Source organism: Octodon degus, unplaced genomic scaffold (assembly GCF_000260255.1).
Source record: "Octodon degus isolate 3935 unplaced genomic scaffold, OctDeg1.0 scaffold00188, whole genome shotgun sequence".
NCBI classification, from domain to species: domain Eukaryota; kingdom Metazoa; phylum Chordata; class Mammalia; order Rodentia; family Octodontidae; genus Octodon; species Octodon degus.
In genome coordinates, this window is record NW_004524764.1 from 4,594,488 (window position 1) to 4,599,722 (window position 5,235).

A 5,235-nucleotide genomic window follows, 5' to 3' on the forward strand; every position below is an offset into this window, starting at 1 on the left:
AAGAGAGTCAAGGCGGCACTGATAAAGGAATGAATTAATATTTCAGCAGGAAAATATGTGAAGAGTTATACTAAGAGGCATAAATATAATGCGCCGTTTTATAGTGATTACATTTTGCTACCAAATGAGTTTTGGTTAAGTCATAGTTTTTCTCTTACTTCTAAAAGTACATTTACTGAGATATAATACACATGACATAAAACATATCATAGTTTTAGGATTTTTGGTTTTTAGTTAATTTTGTATACTTCAACTACACACAATGACCATATTTCATCACAGGGATATGTCTTGGTTCTTCTTTTTCCCATTCCCTTCCCCTCCCTTCAATTTTCCTAAATTGTATACTTTAGAATTTTTAGCATACTCATTGTTCCCCAGTTTTTCTTCCTCTTGACTTCTAGAAATCATGAATCTAATTTCTGCCTCTATGGATTTTATTATTTTGTATGCCTCACAAAAATAGACCCATATGTTACATGTCCTTTTGTGTCTGCCTTCTTTTGCTTCACATATTTCCAAGGTCCATCCAAGTTGCAGTATTTACTAGTGCTTTGGCTCTTTTCATTACTGAATAACGTTTCATTTTATGGATGCACCACACTTTCTTCATCCACTCATCACCACTCCATGAACATTTAGCTTCTCCTTATTATGAATAAGGCTACCATGAGCAAGCAGAGACAAGCTTTTGTGTAAACACACAGGAGCAAATTCAGATCTCATGTGCACGTAGCAAAAACTTTGCCACTGATACTTACCTCTCATCCTCTTTAATCTTTTTGTGAGGATGAATTTTTTCTCCTCAAATGTAGCAATTTACATTCCACCAGTAATGCACAATGGTTTCAATTTCTCCTCATCCTTGGCAGTATTTATTATTGTGACTTTTTAAAAAAAATAACATTCTAGTGATCTTGAAATTGTACTTCATTGTGAACTTTATTTTTATTTTATTTGTTAGCTAATGTGGTTGGTCTTTTCTCATTTACTTAGCTGTCATTTCTTCTGCTTCTTTGGAGAGATATTTACTCAAAGCCTTTGCCTATTTGTAAGTTGAATTATTTATCTCTTTATTGTTGAGTTTGTAATCTTCACAAATGTTCCTGATGTTGTTGCAAGCCTTGGGTTAATGGGTAGAACTCTGGAAAACTCGGCTTTACAATTTTTGCCAACATTCTCATAACTTTTATAGAGGAGCTTGTTTTCAGAGATTCTTATTAGGCTACTCCAAAAATCCTTTCCAGGTTATATGGTATACATTATAGAAACACTCATTTTTCAAAAATTTCAGAACTACAAAATTGTGGTTTTTCTCTTAATGTAAATCATTCTCATTTTTATTTTTAACTAATTCACATTCCTAGTGTCCATATGATTTGAATAAAAGGGGTGACAAAATCATTCACTGAAAATGTAACTTTGTTAATATCCAGTAGAACAATTGATGAGGAAGAAGTAGTTTGAGCATGAATTCCAAGTTTTTATGTTGATATTATTTGATATTATTTCCTTCTGACTACGTAAGAAGGAAAAATAGCGTTAATGCAGCTTTAGACTTATTTTATATTAAGAAAGTAATATTAGGTTTCATAAGAACAAGTCAAAACCCAAATGTTTTACTTTTTTGCTAGCAGAAAGCAGAGGCAATATCAATAATTAAAGTTGCAGCTGCAACTCTTGTATAAATTTGTAAGTTTTACTGACAAATTACTTTATCATTCGTTATATTTTGGTACTTCCTTTTAAAATCATATTTTAAAAATTGGTGTAATTATAAAATTTACTGAAAAGTCATCAGATTTCAAGTGATAAGGTATTAAACAGTTATGTTTTGGCATACAAATTTTTAATCTATTAAAATGTATTAAAATAAAAATATACTAAAAACAGGTTTGTTAAAACAAGAAAGGGAAAATGGCTTCTAGGTTCTTTAGGCTAAAAGGTAAATGGGCATAAGGAAAATTAATAAGGAAAATTAATACATATGTTTAATTACATACATATGTGAAATCAAGAACCCATAATGAAATTAATAGATTATTTTCTTTGGTAAGAAGGTTGATTTGTTGTCCCTCCCTAAAGTTAAAAACAAGCAAGACATTCTTTCTTTTGAAACTCACAGAAAATCTGGATAAACCCTCTATCTTTCTTTGATTTCAATTACCTGCTTTTATCACTCATTGTAAAAGTTACTCAGTTAAACTTTAAACTCATGGACCCTTGCTGGATTTACTATAAGTATTTGATAGTTATTCATTTTGATAATGATTATTTTTTTTTTGTAGGCTTGAAGATAGTCCACTTAGATTGAACTGGTTGAAGCTACTGATTCCTTCTTTTGCACCTGCAAAAAGTATCTGATGGTGAACCTTTTGATGACCCCATAGTGACCTCATGTTAGCAGGGACCTTGGCCAGATGCCTGACTTTTGAGTTTCCCAACAGATGCAATTGGGCTACCCATCACTTCCTGTCATCATCACTTCCAGACAGAGATGATGCAGCAGAAAATAAGTCTATTTTCAGCATGGCCATGCTAAAAAGGCAGAGATCTATCAAACACCTGAGAAAGTTATCTTCTAAGTATTACCAGCAGCTCCAGGCTTACGTGGAGCAAGAGCTGGGGTGGTGATGGGAGGTGCATCTTCCAGCAGTCTTGGTTGACCTTTGATCTGGTTGAGCGTTACCTCAAGTCTGTTTCTGCAGGATTCTGTTGGCACCAGGGAAAATACTTTCACTTGAGGGAGGCAATTTTGCTTCTGTTATGAGATGATTGTTTGGAGGGTTTACTACTCCTGGAACTTGAGGTAAACTGGAGTACAGAAAGGATCTCATGAGAGAAGAGGTGAGAGGAGGAAGATGGAGCTCACTGGGGCAGTGACTATGTCCTCCTTCTAGTTGAAGATTAGGTATAAAATGAGAGAGAGAGAGAGAAAGAGGAGAGGGAGGAAGAGAGAACTTAAGCTAGCATGTTCAGGAATATGCTTACCTCATACTTTCCTCTGGGTTGCCTTATAATATTCTTACATATTCTTCATTTGTAGAATGCAATGCTTTTTTAAAAAATTAATTTTAATGAGAAAGAAATAGCAATGAGACAGTTTCAAAACAGGTTAGTAGGACAGTTAAAATAGTTAATACATTGCATATAGTTGTCTTGGTAGTAGTTATTCAGAGTACAAAATTCAGACATGATATCTTGTCTAAATATTGTTAGTATAAATCTTCTCATTGAACTAAGAGAAAGTGGCTGCATATCTGTCCTAATTATTTTGTATATGCAGATATATATATATATATATATATTTTTTTTTTTTTTCACTACAAAATGGTCCTTCATTTATATCCCCCTTCTTGTTTTGTTTTGTCAGAGATGGGTGTTCCACTGCCATTCAAATATTGTAGGTGCTTGAATTCAGCAAAATAATCCAATATAGTCCAATAGACCATAATAGTAGTGGGTTATCAGCAGAACTGGTAATGTCAGAAGTAGAAATGGGCATCCGAGATGAAGACACACTTCTCAGACGAAGAAATACTAGAAGCTAATAAATGCATGAAAAAATGCTCCACATCACAAACCATCTATGAAATACAAATTAAAACAACACTGGGATACCATCTCACCCCACAAAGAATGGCTATCATAAAGAAATCAACCAATGATTAATGCACTGCTTTGGAGATAACTCCAGTGCTCTGTATCTGCTGTAAGCAGTAAGTGTTTCTTCACTCTTATCCCTTTGCCAGTAAGGATTTGAGTCTAATTTCAAGGATTTATTATATTAATGAACACAAACCAGCTCCTGGAATCAGCTTAGTCAGTGAAGCTACCAAAGGTAGTTTGTACATAGATTACATCTTTGAGAAATATTCTGCTGAAGCTCGAGTTGTCTTGACCTATAAGAATCAACAAGGGGGCTGGGGAGATAGCTCAGCAGTCTGAGCACCTGCCTGGCAAGTGCAAGGATCCGGGTTCCATCCCCGGCACTACCTGCCACGTGCGGCCACCCTGTGTGATGCATGCCCCCAATCCCAGCACTGGGAAGGCCAAAACTAGGAGGAGCACCGTCTTAGTTACTCTTCTCTCATTGCTGGGACAAATACCCAACACTCAAAATGAAGGAAGGAAAGGTTTATTTAGCTCACAGTTACTGGAGGTTTCAGTCCATACTCAGCTGGGTCCAACGCAGAGCAGCACATAGCAGAGGGCAACCTTCCATGGTGGTGGCAAAGAGCAAGAGAACAAGGGAGTGGGTAGCAGCAGCTCAAACAGCTAGCTTCTCTTCCCACCTTACATTGTAATGCAAATCACCTGCCCCAGGGTAGGGGAAGTACTCACACCTATGGGTACTTCCCAGTACTTACCCACCTATGGGTAATCCCAGCAGTACTAAGACCCATAATACAAATTGGATCACACGTAATCCCAGTGGATCATGAGTTAACACAAACTCTACAAGTCCTCACCCCATGACTGCATGAGGCTTTGGGGGGACAACTAGACACAAACCATAACAAGCACTATGAGACAGAAAGAACCAACAAGTCAGAATCAAGGTGCGCATGTGGACTTGACTGTTCAAACAGGATTGCACAAAAAGATATTCACATTTGCATCTTCTAAACTAGCAATGGCTGTGGCTGGGATATAAAATCCCATGAAAGAATGAGTTTTGTTGTGAGATATGTTGGAGAGGTAATCACAAGTGAGAAAGCTGAAAGATGGGTGGTTCTATGACAACAAATGAATCACTTATCTCTTTGAGCTCAGCTATGAACCTGATTAATTTATAGTGGACACAGTTCAGTGTGGAAATGTGTCCTAGGCTGTGATGCAAATCCTTAGATGTTCAATGTTTTCATCTATAACCCCAGTGCTCAGCCTCCCCAGTGCATTATTTTCCACAAGAACCATGTACACTGTGCAAGAACTGAATTTTGACTATCAAGCGCAGATGCTGGAGGTGCACCTTGCACCTTCAGATTTTGTTGAACTCAGCCCCACTAGGAAGGGGGTCAGAACTGTATGCAAATGTGGGTTGTGATTTGCAGAGGTTACCTCAACTGAAAGCTTAGGACATTATACAGTTGGGACAATTGATGACAATCATCATTTTCTAATCAACACTTGGACAAATGAGTATTTGGCACTCTGTTTGCATGTTACCAAGATTATATTATGTTAATTTACAGCTATTTTTTCAAGATATCTGCCAAATAGCCAAATATC

General features: G+C 36.5%; 1 pseudogene; it reads left to right on the forward strand.

Annotated features, from left to right (window-relative positions):
- The first annotated feature begins 1,917 nt into the window (after nt 1-1,917).
- Nucleotides 1,918-5,073, forward strand: LOC111813433 (annotated as a pseudogene).
- Nucleotides 5,074-5,235: the final 162 nt, after the last annotated feature.